Genomic DNA, 16,820 nt, shown 5'->3' on the forward strand with positions numbered 1-16,820 from the left:
CAAACAGCAAAATACATCCAAATTCTCTTGGCAGATAAAAAAAAAAAAAAAAGGTCTTAAAGTCATACCTAGAATTTCCTACCTACATTTGGATCACAGATCTTGCATTTTACTGAATACACACGGCACCACTTATCGTTTATGGACACACCCGTCCGGCCGCCCTTACTCTTACCCGAATCTTTATCCCCGTCTGCTCGTACTAAGGTGATTCCAGATACCTCAAAGAGAAAGTCAGGCATTTTAGATTGTACCCACCTCTCCGTAAAGCACTATAGCAAAGATATAGTTTGCTATATATCCGTAAAGCAAAGATGCCTCACGGAATTCGTTACAGTACCTTGTGTACAATCTTATTATATCCACTGTACTGTTCAATGAGCTCAGGTTACTGAAGATAATAGACGGCTGGGCGGCCGGTTAAATCTCCGGCGCAGGCGGTTCCGAATGCTACCTCTCCTTCCTCGTTTTTTGCATTTCGATCTAATCATCTCCTGTGGTATGTTTTCCACCATCAAGCCATTAAAGTTGCTCGTTATCCTCTCCTGAGACATCTTTGAATTTATCTCCAGCAAAGTCTTTCGGCTGTACAGGTGTGCGAGCCACATCCGAACCCCAACTTCCACGTGTCGATAGGAGATTGCGTCTGCAAACATGATCCAAACAGGCCAATAATCCACGCTATCGAAACCGGGAGTAGATCCTTCCAGCCAGTCATCCCTTCCACTTTTACACGAGCCGTAAACAAACAAACAAACAAACAAACATTGAACAATAAAAATGGAACAACAAAAACGAAAATAACGAACATAGCGTACTGAGACGCAGTGCGCAGCTGAGCATCAGACGAATGGATAGAGCTGTCACAGTGATTGAATTCTGGACATCTAAAAGCTTCTCACATTGAAAGACTCCGGATTATAGGAATATAGGAACATTATATCAAGTGAATGACCCGTTCCAGGAAATGAGAGTCTTAATATTTACTTTTAGCCCACACATGTCTGAGTTCATCACTATTTGCACATGGATTTTTTTTTTAAACCAGAGCTGCTATTTGCAAAGCATCCTGGGGTTAAAGTACTTATCTCAGCTATTTATACCCTCCTTAGTAAATAAACCTGCCAGTTTATGCTTTAAGAGGACCATCTGTGGGCTCTAATTAGGATTATTTTTTGGAGACAGCCACCTGGATTTTGCATCTGCTTTTCCTATAGATTATTACTGGACTTGAGCTCAGCATCGATTGTGCAAGAAAATGAAAGAAGACAGCTAAAAAGGACAGCATCAGCATTTGTCTAAGACTAATTTAGACCAATGTTTAGGCATTGGAGTAATTTATGAAGCAATAAATTGTTTAGTGATTTTTTTTTTCACCCCTAAATCACTATGCTCAGGTCCTGTAATGTGTATATACATCTTGTATAATATGGATATACACTATGTCATATTCATAAATAAACTAATATTTCCTAGAGGATGGGTTAAACTTACTTCGAGCTTTAAAATATTTAATATCCCAGACAGGTAATGATGTCTCTTTGTTAAAATCACAGGTGCCTTGTTTTGAAGACCATCATCTTCTTTCATTAATAATAACTTGACTTGGTAGTTTCGTAGAAGAAAATAAGTGCAACTAGAGAAAATAAAGCCACCTTACTGGCCAGTGTTGCCGATTTAGCGATGTTTCACTACATTTGACTGTAACATGGGACATTTTTTAGTCTTCTTTAATGACTGTATTAAAAAAAAAAAGATCCCAGCAACAAGTCTGATTTGAGCAGACGATGGCGACTGACGATGGCGATACAGCTCTCCAGCTCACATCACAGGTTTGTCCCATTGTTTCCAATGACCAATCCCTGATCACCATGTTTCCTAATGACCAATCACTGATCACCATGGTTCCCAATGACCAATCCCTTATCACCATGGTTCCCAATGACCAATCCCTGATCACCATGGTTACCAACAGCAAATCCCTGATCACCATGGTTCCTAATGACCAATCACTGATCACCATGGTTCCCAATGACCAATCCCTTATCACCATGGTTCCCAATGACCAATCCCTGATCACCATGGTTACCAACAGCAAATCCCTGATCACCATGGTTCCTAATGACCAATCAGCAAACACCATTTTTTCCGATCACAGATCACCATTGTTCCCAATGACCAATCACAGATCACCATTATTCCCAATAGCTAATCACCGATAATGAATCTTCATTTGCATTTTATCAGACACTTTTTCAGTATATAGCCACATAAAAAATTTGACTTTTAAAAATGCATCAAACTGCTGCTGTGACTATTCTCAAACCTTTTAAACACAGCCTCACACTTTTCCTTCCAGTTTTATACTAGTAATATAGCACCTGAAGCCTGCTAGTGATTCTTTTCCCAGTGCCACATAGAAAGCGTTTCCTCAACCCTGGAGAAGTAATGAATCTTCTTAAACTTCTTCACACTTGATTAGCTGGTGTATTACTTACAAAATTGAGAGGGTCTGTGTCTTCCCTCACTCCCTCTACCATTCTCACAGACTCACAAATATACAGCACACTTGTCACAGCACTTGTAAATATAGCACACATGTCATCCAACATTCCCCCCCCCAAGATTAGGAAAAAAAAAATAAGTAAGTAAGTAAGTAAGTAAGTAAGTAAGTAAATAAATAAATAAATAAATCACACAGAGGCTATCTGATTCTGGAAAAAAACAATATCAAATATGTACTGTTAGAGGCAATCATTAGCTAAGCTAGCTACAGTATTAGTGCAGTGCTGTCTTTAGCCCGCTAGTCTAGATAATATCGTTGAACTATTGTACTGTGTAAATCAATATTTTATGCTAAGACGTAAGCTGAAATAAAAAAGTAAAAATGAAGGCTGGTAGTGCTAGTTTGTGATTAGCTGATTAGTTTGCACGCACCGCTGTTTTGTTTTTGTGCTTAAAGGCTGTAATGATATATAAATGACCTTTCTGCTTGACATATTATGACAGAAATACGTGCGATTAAGCTAACAAATTTATGTAGCATAAAACTTAAATATCTTTACGTTTTTAATTTTTGGTGATGTTTTACAACGCGAGTACGTAGTCTTATCTTAAGTGTAATGAGACAGGGTCCTTACAAGTGCACCAGCTCGTGTACACCATATGCTGATTCACTACCTACTGAACTAGAGAGCCGGATGAAAGGTACCCCTAGTTTTTCAGCAAAATTGTCGAGCTTTTGTTGTCATGTTTGTGTGTTATCATGTGTGCTACAGCCGCTCTCACAGTCCGCACGTTTTTGCCTGGGCTCCGCTGTTACATTTATGGTTTCACTTGCTTTCACAGTTTTGGTTGTTTGTTTTCCATGTTTCAATAAAAATGCTAAAAATATCAAAACTACTGGTGTCTTAATAAATCACTTATTTATTATGCTGTTTGAAGAAATTGTCTTATTGTAAGCTGTTTTTTTTTCTTAATTATGAATTTTAAATTAGAAGATAAATTCCTAAAGTTAGCTCAATCAAGAGACCAAAAAGAGTTTCCATTGCTTGTAATAAGCACCGCTTGCTAATTAATCTTGACATTTGTCTAGTTTTAAGGCCCATTACGCTCTTTCAGTGGTTAGACTTTTATGCTAGTTTTAAGAATCCTAGCCAAGCAAAATTGCTTTATACAAGCTAATTTGATTATATTTAAGAATATTTGGCTTCTTTCTAGAAGTCTGTTTTTGCAGTGCATGTCGTTAGGCATGTTATGTGAAACTGTTTTAGGATTATTTTCAGAATAATTCTTTTAAATGAAACAGTAAAACCACAAATCACATGAAATCAGTCGAAATGTATGATTATGTGGATTAAAAAACAAAACAAAACAAAACAAAAAACAATAATGCACACCTGGGCACATCTTTATTTCATTCGACACCACTCTCTGTCTGTTATAGTGACCCAAGTTTTATTAATTCCAGCCAGGAATTACTGTGCAGCCTAACTCGGCCCCTGAAATTACTGTGCAGCCTAACTCGACCCCTGAAATCAATGTTTGGCTAATCGGAGTGAGCACTAATGGAGCCTCCGACTCGGAGGCTTCAGTCCACACTAAAGGAATGAAGAAAGTCTCCAATTTCTTAGCTCAAGAGGAACAGGGGTTAATGGAATTGGTCCTTAAGGTAAAAGCCTGTCTGTATGTTTCAAGGTATGGAAGTCTGATTTGTTTGGTGAACTTTCACCTTTAATCCATCTCTGTCCACTTCGGTTTATTCGGACTATAATCTTAGATGTGGTTGGCTGTAGTTTAGCAATTTAATCGATTGATAAACATAAAATATACTGTGATTAATCCCGAGCATTTTAATTTTCCAACAGCAACGTTTTGCAAGTTTTGCATTTGCTAGAGCAGCGGTTCTCAAACAGTAAAGCCACCACAGACCCACTTAGTAGAGAATTATTTCATGAACATTTTATTACATATGATATTTACTGTCTATTTATAAGAGCCATAGAGCTTTCTATTCCCGAGCCTTCCACCAGCAGAACTCTTTACTTCCAAGTTGGAAATTATTTATTGTCCTATTTTTTTTTTTTGTTATTTTTTTTTTCTTTGTTATTGAGCCTGGGTGTTAAACCCATTCAATTCAAGTGACCAGTCAAATCTATCAGAACTCATTAATAAATATAGTAATTTCATAATGGTGGATTGTGATTTCTACCAACGTTACTAAACCATGAACCACTGTGATAAAGAGTCTGGGATGTTTTGTCAATAAACATGGCCAAGAACCAGCTATTCTTACAGAAAGAGGCAATTTGACTGACATGACAGATGAGCAATCGCAGAGCTTTTCCTACAGCCTTACCTTGTTACCACTCTCGATAGCTTGCTTCGAAAAGCTCAGTATGTGTCAATGTTTCAAGAGTTTGGTTTGACACGGAAAACCATTTACACAGAAACTTGAAGAGTCAGCCTTCTGAAGATACTGAAGCATGTGGCCAGAAAAGTGTACATAAGAAGACATGCATTCTAAATATAAATCAAAACCAATCACCGTGAACACGTCTACCTCATAAACCATTTGATGAAATAACCGAGCAAATTTGATACGACTTGTTTTGGTAACTCAAAAAAAAGAGAGACCTGTGATGACAAGGACATTGTTTCTCAGACATGCAACAGCATTAAGTGTAAATATAAATGGATTATACGTATTCCATCTTATTCTTTAATAAATAATAAAAAATTGAACATTGCTGTAGTATAAGAGGGGGGAGTAAACACTTCAGGATGTGCTGCAATTGGAAAAGAATCAATTCCAAGGTGGGAACAGTAACTCTGCTTCATCATACCACCCTGTAATTGATTATTCTCCTATAACTGCACGTCCCCAAGTCTTTCATTCCTTAAACAGTATACTTCCCCCTCTATTTACCTTTGTATTGCACTACATGCACATGTTGCATGATGAATGAACACAGGATACACACAGCAGCCATGTTGCATACTTCTGTACCATAATTCACCTCTATATGCATTGATTCTTTGCAATATATAGACTCTGCTAAGGCAGCACTGTGTAAACTGGAGGTGGTGTCTCAGTGTGAAAATGTTGCTACTACCTGAATTTGTTCCAAGCCTAATAAGCTTTTTGGTTGTGGAAGTCCAAGTGGTTTGGATCGAGTGTGTGTGAGACGTGTTTAATGGATGGAAAAAGGCTGCATATGCTTTGGGTGGCTCAGCCCCAGGGTCTCCTCCAAGATTGTGTGTGTGTATGTGTGTGTGTGTGTGTGAGGCTGAAGCTGTTATCTGCCCACGGCAGCGCTCTGGCACTGAGGCTCTGACAGACGTGTGGAACCTGAGGGAGGCTTCACTCTCTGGGACTGCGTACGTCAGGAAGCAGAAAAACAGCCATCAAAGCTTTTCACATAGGATACAATAAATGAACGTGTGAATTGTTGCTTCCCTCTGGTTGCATGTCTGTCTTGACGTATTCTCTTGGCCTCTGTTGTGCTTTTACCTCTTTTAGTCCTCCTATACATCTCATGGTCATGTCATGATCTGCATCATGTCAGTTAGAATAATACATATTCACAGAATTAATACATAAACGGATCCGATCAGAAATTGTGTCTGATCTGAGCTGGAGGATGGGATCTAGTGTTTCAGAGCTAATACACAGTAAGAAAATTAGTGCATTATGTGTTAGTGTGAACTGCGAAACTAGACTAGATTACACGCAGTGGGAGTTTATAGAATCGGAGCTCTGAGACCTTATGAGGTCTGATATTGTAATTTGATAGCATGATATACACGATTGCTTAAGAGGGAAATGCTTTCATTTATACGATTTGTTTGGTTAAAAAGAGAAAGGATGGCAGACATTCTGTTATGTTAATTATTTCACCAAGGTTCTGAAATTCTCATATTTTTACATACAGGTGCATCTCAAAAATGACAATATCGTGGAAAAGTAAAAAAAAAAAAAAAAAAGTAGACCTTTCATATATTCTAGATTCATTACACATAAAGTGCAAAAATGTATCTTTATTTATTTATCTTTAAGATTAAATATTTAATCTCGATCAGCCTGTGGCACTGCTGAGGTGTTCTGGAAGTCCCAGGTTGCTTTGATAGCGGCCTTCAGCTCGTCTGTATTGTCGGGTCTGGTGTCTCTCGTAGATTCTCTATGGGGTTCAGGTCAGGCGAGTCGGCTGGACGATCAAGCACAGTAACACCACGGTCAGAAAACCGGTTACTAGAAGTTTTGGCACTGTGGGCAGGTGCAGAGTCCTGCTGGAAAAGGAAATCAGCATCTCCATAAAGCTCGTCAAGAGATGGAAGCATGAAGTGCTCTAAAATCTCCTGGTAGACGCTGCACTGACTCTCGACTTGAGAAAACACACTGGACCAACACCAGCAGATGACATCGCAACCTAAATCATCACTGATTGTGGAAACGTCACACTGGACTTCAAGCAGCTTGGATTCTGTTCCTCTCCACTCTTCCTCCAGACTCTGGGACCTTGATTTCCAAATGAAATGCAACATTTACTTCCATCTTCCCCGTGATTGTGTTTGTGTTCCACTTTCTGAATAAAATTTTACACACACACACACATACATTTAATCATGTTTATTTGGCAGAAAAGTACAAGCTGTTTTAACATAATTTTCATGTTTCAGTTATTGTTTTAATCACATTTCCTTTTGGGAAGGACAAAAAAACCTATTCTTGTTTGTATAGGATTTGTTTTCATGGCACGTCTTGGCTTTCCTTGTCTTGTCCTTTAGCTTCGCCAGGCTAATCAACAATAACTTTTTCATGTTCTCTTGTCTTGTCCAGTCTTTTAGATCCCAGTGGCTTAGGCAAGGCCTATGCTTTTGGGGGAAAATTATAATAGAACATGTAAATATAAATGTTTTGTAGTTTTTCCTGCTAATTTTTCTCCAAAAAACATCTATACTTTTCTCCTCACTCTGTTTGTTTTTAGACAATATTAGAGGATGTAGCATTGCACTTTTTTTGGGAACATATTGGATTTATGGGTAGATTTGCATTCCTTTTCTTGGAATATGTTGATTGTCAGTCCTGTAATCAGTCATGCTCCTTCAGGCGCTTGTTTGGCTTTCTTCTTCTTAACATTTCAGGGATTTTTCTAGTGCATTATTTTGGTTCCACCGAATTGTAAGCTGTTTAGACTTATTGTTGAGAGACTGCAAATTGATTTTGTGTCCCTTGAAAACCCAGACATCAAGTCCAATTCTACCTCTATGTTGTTTTTGTCAAATGAGTGCCAATTCCAGTATGGATTATTAAAAAGGTTTGAGTTAAGGTATAATAAGCTTCTAGCATACAAGTCAAAAAAGTTGTGTAGCTGAAATCTGTGTGGTGAGAACACACACACACACACACACACACACACACACACACTCACACACACACACACAATGACTCAGATTGTGGAAAGCCTTAGGGCCATGTAATGGGCTCTGGTTTAGAACAAGTCAGTGACTCGAGTCGTGCTGCCCTCAGCTCCATGTCCTTCATCACGTTTAGAACCTGTCAGGCCTAGGCGAGGTCTCAAATCCACCGGCCACCATTAGCGAGGTCCATGGGGAAAACAAATCCTTAGCCTTATAGACGTGGTGACTTTCAGTTCTTGTTTTTCAGAATTCTTCTAGAGGTGCACAGTTTATATAACAGAGTTTAAACTGAAGTTTTCACCAAAGTTATATATGAAGAAATCTGATTAATATACCATTTGTATTAACACCTAAAAAGCACTGAACTCGGGTTTGTGATTAGGTTGTATATTTTAGAATTAAAATAAGAGACAGTAAGTTCCCATGACAAAAGGAGAAAAAAACAACAACAGTTTATTGTGGCTGCTGACCATATGATCTACGCTGTACTACAGCATCCATGGCTCCAGTGATCCAAACTGCACTATGAGTAAAGATTTTGAATAAGGCCCTAGTGTAGTATTAAGTAGTATCAAGTTCCACCTCATGGTCAGTCCGCACATTCTTGTGGTTACTCAAGATGAATGAATGAACGAACTTTTGGCTGTGTTGGTGTTTGGTTGTGACATTTTTCCTTCTCTACTGCTCAGTTCACACACTATGGATGTTGTTCTTGAGGTATTCGACATCACAGTTTAACATCCTGTCCCCGCATAATTGTCTGGCTTGCACGTGAGCATTTCAGATCGTTTTCGAAACGTTTTTGGGTTTTCAAAATAAATTTTTTTTTTGAAAATCGAAGTGTAAAAACCGGGCGCACGGTGGCTTAGTGGTTAGCACGTTCGCCTCACACCTCCAGGGTCCGGGGTTCGATTCCTGCTGTGGCCCTGTGTGTGCGGAGTTTGCATGTTCTCCCCGTGCTGTGGGGGTTTCCTCCGTGTACTCCGGTTTCCTCCCCCAGTCCAAAGACATGCATGGTAGGCTGATTGGCATGTCTAAAGTGTCCGTAGTGTATGAATGGGTGTGTGAGTGTGTAAGTGATTGTGCCCTGCGATGGACTGGCACCCTGTCCAGGGTGTACCCCGCCTTGTGCCCGATGCTCCCTGGGATTGGCTCCAGGTTACACCGTGACCCTGAAGAAGGAGTAAGCGGTAGAAGATGGATGGATGGATGGATGGAAGTGTAAAAACTATTATCAAACATATCTGCATACATAGCGAGGCCTGAGGTCGCTTTTTTGAGCGTTGGGTCCAAGCACAACACAACGCTGACACTCCAGGTTAACCAAGCGTGACCACCATGGCAAGATTCAAAAGTATCAAATAAATTCTATAAAGTATAATTATAAAATAAAATTTTGCCATCCAATAATATATATTTTATATCTCAGAAATATTACTTGAGATGTGTTCCTTTTGCGATTTTTTCGAACATTTTTTTTGTAGTCTAAAAGCAAAATGGAAATTGGATTTACAAAATTGAATGTTGAACAATGGCTATTTATAAAACAACAACATAAGCAACAAAAAAGAGAGTTTAAAAAAATCATACTTGATACGTATTCGCTAGACATTTTTTACTGTTCATGAACCAGATTTTTAATTTGTGTAATATTGCTATGTTATGGCTATATGTACTTTTTGCAATTGTTTGCCATCAAAAGACAAGCAAAAATTGAATTAGCAAAATGTGTATGTTTAGTCTTGACTTAAGAATACAGATGTGGCCATCAAAAACGCGCAAGAAAGCGAACGTGATCCGTGTACGCCGCGGTACGCTGTGGTATGTCACTCAATGCTGGCGAGACAAGACCGTTAGGTGGCAGTCGTGTCACATTCTTTGAGCGAGCAAACTGATTTTGGTGTACTGAACATGACATTACATGACATTGAACAGTTAAATGAATTACCTCATCTACATTTAAAATATGCTATTTAAAAGCTAACGCTCTAATAAAACAGTGGTCAAATATCATAGTGTTAATGTTCTAGTGACAGTAATTTTATAATTTAATTGAACAGTAATGGAGGCTAGCTGGTACATCACTCCCCTGGCCTCAAACGATACACTAGCGACCTACGGTATGCTATAATCTTAGAGTTTTCTTTAGCACGTCCGCCTCCCTTTCCGGTCGGTGCTGGTTCGAGTTCCGCTCTGAGCAGGCACTCACAAGAGCATGTTTCAAAAAGAAAGTTGTAGCATCATGAGATTGAGATTATAACGTTTGAGAATAAAGTTGTAGCATCATGAGATTGAGATTATAATGTTTGAGAATAACGTCGTAGCATCATGAGAGTGAGATTATAACGTTTGAGAATAACATCGTAGCATCATGAGATTGAGATTATAACGTTTGAGAATAAAGTCGTAGCATCATGAGATTGAGATTGTAACGTTTGAGAATAAAGTCGTAGCACCATGAGATTGAGATTGTAAAGTTTGAGAATAAAGTCGTAGCACCATGAGATTGAGATTATAACGTTTGAGAATAACGTCGTAGCATCATGAGATTGAGATTATTACGTTTGAGAATGAAGTCGTAGCATTATGAGATTATAATGTTTGAGAATAAAGTTGTAGAATTATGAGAATAAAGTATCGTTTTGAGAATAAAATATATTAATGGTAGAAAAATGGCATGATTATCACAATGATAGAAAGCTAAGCTAACAATCAATGTAAGTCGATGTAGAGAATGTAGCTGAATCCGACTTCAGGATTGTACGGGAACCCTAAGTGGCCATGCATTATTCATTTTTTTCTTTCTTGTTTTCTCATGACCTCGACATAAAAGTCATGATCTTGACTTACTGTAATTTTTCTGTGTGCTCGACATCAATTAACATGATCTCAAGATATGTTCACGTTATATACTACGATAATGGATCGTTCTTTCTTTGAGGATGCTATTATAAAAGAAACCACAGCCCCATATATTAGGGGTAACTTCGGAGAATACCGCCGTTTTGTTTTGTCTTTTCAGGACCATGACCCTAATCACACTGCTGCAAGAAGAGTCATTGCTGAAGAGGGTATAAACTGGGTTAAGACTCCTGCCGAATCCCCGGATATGAATCCACTCGAGATGGTGTGGCACGCTATGAAGGACTACAATCGAAAGAAGGCGAAACCGACAACAAAGTCTGACTTGGTTGCTGGTGCAAATAAATTCCGGTTTGAGGAACTGACAGAAACGGCGTGCAACAATTATATTATATCAACAGACTGTTTAAAGTCCTTCCAGCCGTGGTTGAGCGTCAGAGTGGACACACTGGCATGTAGCGGATCATTTCCAAACTTTCAATAACTTTACCTTGCACATTATGTGTCCTGTTTAGATTTGCTGAAAATATAGACATGGGGGTGGGGGGGGGGGGGGGTGTGTGGGCAAACCCACAACTGCTGGCATTATAATCATATCCTCTATCCAATCATACCAATAGACCACGCTCACCAGTCATGTATGATGGGTAGCACTCCTTACGGTACGTAAATACGGGGTGCACTCGAGGCCATGCGCCACCTGGTGGTTATTCTGGGAAGTGTAACAAATGGTAAATGGCGCACTTAAATAGCGCTTTTATCCAAAGCACTTTACACTGGTTCTCATTCACCCATTCACACACACCAATGGTAGCAGAGCTGCTATGCAAGGCACTAACTTGCCATCTGGAGCAACTTGGGGTTCAGTGTCTTGCCTGAGGACACTTCGGCATGTGGAGTCACGCGAGCCGGGAATGGAACCGCCAACACTACGATTAGTGGACAACCCACTCTACCACCTGATCCACAATGTATTTAAACAAATGTATTTAATTCTAAGAAATTGGTCTCTGTAGCCCTGTGGCATTCTGCGTGATAGGCTTCAGGATCTTGCATGAAAAGACATGCATTTTTTAAGGCCACATCTCTAAACAGCAGAACAGAAAGTTAAACTATCGATCACAATGAGCTTTTTATAGTTCTGTTCAATTGATAAGTTTTTTAGAATTCTTTGGACGATACAGCAGGATTTTTCAGTCCCTTGTTTTCCTACAGCTTCTTGTATGTGCTCTTTTTGATGTTACATCTATCACCACTGCTGTTTGCTGTTTTCTCTCTTTTATCTATAATTGCTGTGTCGGGTTTGGTTCAGTGCTACTTGTTTTATGAGCGATTTCCAGGGAACTTTAGATAAGGACTGTATATATAATCCCTTATCAATAGTTTCTTTATTATAACACTACAACATTTTTTTGCTTATTCAATCTACTAGAGGTCAGTCAGTTGTGCTAACTGGTCCCCAGAGTCTCTCACTAATTGCCATGTTGCCATTTTTTGTGGCATATTCCTTTTATTTAAGATGTTTACATGAATATTTCCATTTTGGTCCCTGCAGAAAACTCACTGCTCCTGTGATGATAAAGAAGTTTTTAAATGAGTGAGAAAACAGCCGAGGATTTGAGACGATTTCAGAACCCCAGGATTGGTAAGACATCCAGTATCTTTTTGGCTTTGCCACAAACGAAAGCAATTTGCCAACACTAACAATTCATTTTTAATTAAAGAATCGGACGTTATCTTTTTTTTTTTTCATCTGCTTGTAGTTATGTTTAATGTTGCGAAACGTCCTTAAAACAAGTTAGTACCTTTTATCACTTATGTTATAGCAGCTAAAACATGTCATTGTTTCACCAACCTTCTCTTTATTTTCTCCCGCTTGAAGATAATAGACAGTAAATGTTGTGAAGAATCTGCAATCTCTTTCGTTCCAAAGATTTTCTCACGTCGGAAAACATAACTTTATAAACCTGTGATTTGCAGCTTCAGTACTATCACAGCTGCTGTTATAGAAAATGAATTAACAGCTTCGGACCAAGCTAGTTGAGTTTTTAGAATTCAACAACACTGTGGTATAAGAATAAATAAGTAAGTAAAGTAAGTTATTTAATAAATCAATAAGACCTTCAAATGGGATCGGGTTCTACGGTCAGATGAATCCAAAATAGAGCTTTTTGGTAATAAACACCAGAGGTGGTTTTGGTGCACACAGAGAGGTAGCCGTATGGAAAAGTCCCTCATGCCCACGGTTAAATATGGAGGTGGATCTTTAATGTTTTGGGGCTGTTTTTCTGCCAGAGGACCTGGACATTTTTTTAGGATACATGGCATCATGGACTCTCTCAAATATCAACAGATATTAAATGAAAACCTGACTGCCTCTGCCAGAAAGCTTCAAACGGGCCGTGGTTGGATCTTCCAGCAGGACAATGATCCAAAACATTCCAAAACAAAACATTCCAAAACAAAAAGGATGACATTAGATACATAAAATATAAAAGATATATATATATATATATTGATAAACATGTGTTGTGTTTGTAATTGTTTGATATCCAGAGTGTTTTTGTGAATTTTTTTGAACAAAAGGTTAAACAGTAATGAGAATTTTTCACAGGCTTCTTTGCTCATGTTTACCAAGGGTGCCAATATTAGTGGAGGCCACTGTATATCATTTTCATCCTCATCCAGCGAGCTTATGAATGAAGTTTCCAGATACTGAATGCAGATATTAATATGTACTTAATTTATGAATACTTGGGCATTTTATTTATTCGGGTCATCCCAAAGAATATGGATTTTTACTTTTCCATTTCCTTTAACTTACTTATGTACTGCAGCTCAGAACAGTTTGCTGTTTTACATGAACCTGATGTGTAGAAGCTCAGCTCCAATGTTCCCCACAACTGAATAACACCTGGAGCAATCCCAGCAGTGCTCCACTTCACCTGCCTACCACAAGCCTTTTCCCATCAGTCACACACTTGTGCATGGTTGGTGACTGAGTGGCTAATTTTTTTTCCTGAGTGTTCGGCCATGCCTTCTGTGGTGCTGAATCTGCTTGGCGTCTTTTCACATTTCAGTTACTTTTTAGATTTATTGCTGTGCACCGCATCATAAGTTGCAGCATTTGGCTCTCGTTTTTGACCAGACTGTATGACATATGGCATCATACAGAGCTGCTCCATGCCTCCAGTCCATCACAGAGGCTACTTGACTTTTTACTCCACATTTTCCAACACTATTCTTTTATTCTGCTATGAAGGAAATACTACTACTACTACTACTACTACTACAACAAAATGATCACTACAAGTTCTACTACTGCTACTACTCCTATTGTCATGATTCGAGTGGAGATAGGACGGATGCAAGTGCAGGATGAACAGTTGTTTATTAGAAAGAGAGACAGGCAGACAAATCCAAAACGTGATCCAAAACGTAATCCACAAACATGCAAGAGGTCAGGCGATTGGCAAACAGGCATACACGGGGCAAGGCTGGAATCTAGGTCGTGGTCACGGAAAACCAGGGTCGATAAACAAAACGAGAAACGAACTATGACGAGGAACTGGACGCGGATAATCCAGCGTGAACTAACTCTAAACATGGCCTGCGACTGCGACTGCGACTGCTATACGAACTAATCTAACTCTATGATAATCTTCCGCGTTGTGTGCTGGGAGGCGCGCGGTATATATGCGGACATGATCAGCGTCTAAACCGCTAGCAGCTGAGAGCAATACAGACACACGTGAAATCCCAGCCAATGACAGAACAGGGAGGAGACCTGACAGAAACATAAACAAAACACACGTGTCCAGATGTCACTACGGTCAACAACGGAAAAGCAGGTGCTCGCGCATTCGCGCTTAGAGCACGCTGCTTCAAGGGGGAATCATGACACCTAATAATAATAATAATAATAACAACAACAACAACACTTCAAGTACTACTACTGATGATGATGATAATAATAATAATTCTTCAAGTACGACTACTAATAATAATTAGTATAATCCCAACTTCAAGTACTACTACTACTGCTATTAACACATTTCTACTTCTGCAACTATTACTAAAAATAATAACAATAATAGTTCTACAAGTACTACTAGTACTACTAATAATAATCCTTCTACAAGTACTACTAGTACTACTAATAATGCTTCTACAAGTATTAATAATAATTCTTCTAAAAGTACTACTACTAATAATAATCCTTCTACAAGTACTACAAGTACTACTACTACTAATAATCCTTAATCCTTCTACAAGTACTAAAAAGTCTTTTACAAGTACTACTAGTACTACTACTACTAATCCTTCTACAAGTACTAATAAGTCTTTTACAAGTACTACTAGTACTACTACTACTAATCCTTCTACAAGTACTACTAGTACTACTACTAATAATCCTTCTACAAGTGCTACAAGTACTACTACTACTAATCCTTCTACAAGTACTACTAGTACTACTACTAATAATCCTTCTACAAGTGCTACAAGTACTACTACTACTAATCCTTCTACAAGTACTACTAGTACTACTAATAATAATCCTTCTACAAGTGCTACAAGTACTACTACTACTACTAATCCTTCTACAAGTATTAATAATAATTCTTCTACAAGTACTACTACTAATAATAATAATAGTAAAACTACTACTGAACTATTACTGCCTCTACAAGGTCTACTACTACATATATTATTATATATAATACTACTACTACTACTACTACTAATAATAATAATAATAATAATAATAATATACTATGCAATTCTAAGACCTACCTTCCCTTTCCCCGCTTCTTTGCCAGAATGTTCTGTCTTTCAGACTGATTATGTTCAGTGATCTTGAGCTTAGAAAAGCCACAACTGTTGTTATTGTTAATTGAAGCAAAATGCAGCACAATCCTCTACCCGATCAGTTCCTCATAAGTCCCTCTCTGGCTTTCAGAATCGTTAACTGCTGTGTCACTTCTCATTTATATACACAACTCATTTATTAACCCGAGTAGAACCTACGGTTCTGATGCTCTGAGGAATGGGATATCAAATAAAAATGAATTTCTCCATAGCTGAAAAGAGCCCACGCAGTGATCCTCTCCATATCTCTGGGTTTTTCTGCCACAGGCTTGCGTTGTCTAATGAGTTTGCAGGTCATTTGTTGTGATTGTGTGTGTGTGTGTGATGTTTGTGCCAGGATATTTGCCTCCTGCCTCGGCTAATTGAATTATGATTGATTCCTACGAGAGGCCATAATGGGAAGAGATAAAGGCATGATTTGCTTCTTCCTATCATCACCGAGGTTCTTGTGTTAGCACAGAGCGCATTGCAGTCTGGCATGAAAAGCAGCGTTTCTCTTCTACAAATACAACATTATTACAGGTGCAGGATTTATGCAAACCAGTAAACTGACGTGTATCACATTGTGCCTTGCTTATCGGACTTTTTATATACCCGTAGTGTGCATGTAGTCACTATACAAATTATTGATCAAAATTCTTCGTCTGAATATCACAGATCAGACACCGATGGTCATCCGAAGCTATTCAAGCCCGATGCCCTTATCCATTATTAGTCAGGTGCCATTGATACACAGAAATTAATTAAATGTTGAAATTGGGTTTATATCCACCTCAATTAAACATTACTTATATTTATTTGTATATCCAACCATTGAGATGTTAAACTGAATAATGAGACTTCATTGGGGACTTAAGGTCCATGGCAACATTGCTTCAAATGGTTAAATGATTATTTGTAATAACAGAGATCAGGCATGATGATTCACTTTATAAGTGTTTACTAATGGTAGATTTATGAGATATACTATAGCCTTCTCTAAAGCTGAATTAAAGCCAAAAGCACATGTTTGATTGACTGATCGTCCGGATGCCAGCTTTAGCTGACTTATTTTCTCTTTGTTATGGGAATAGATGGCAAATTCTGAATAGAGAAATTAGCGAAAAGACATTTTGTAATAAGTTAAATGCTCATTTCCCCCTGCCTATATTAGTAGGAAGTCCTGTTTA

General features: G+C 38.5%; 1 protein-coding gene across 3 annotated transcripts in view; it reads left to right on the forward strand.

Annotated features, from left to right (window-relative positions):
• The window catches only part of gulp1a (GULP PTB domain containing engulfment adaptor 1a), a 125,870-nt gene that overhangs the window by 47,209 nt on the left and 61,841 nt on the right, over positions 1–16,820 (forward strand). Inside the window, exon 2 of one of the 3 annotated variants that reach the window (XM_053626255.1) lies at positions 12,338–12,427. The exons of 1 other annotated variant lie outside the window; for it this stretch is intronic. The gene's annotated coding sequence lies outside the window, so the exon portion shown is untranslated. Of the gene's footprint in view, positions 1–11,339; positions 12,428–16,820 lie in introns of those variants that run through there. One more of the 3 variants, XM_053626256.1, reaches the window with a different exon arrangement.

The sequence above is a fragment of the Ictalurus furcatus genome, chromosome 6 (assembly GCF_023375685.1).
Source record: "Ictalurus furcatus strain D&B chromosome 6, Billie_1.0, whole genome shotgun sequence".
In the NCBI taxonomy this organism is placed as follows: domain Eukaryota; kingdom Metazoa; phylum Chordata; class Actinopteri; order Siluriformes; family Ictaluridae; genus Ictalurus; species Ictalurus furcatus.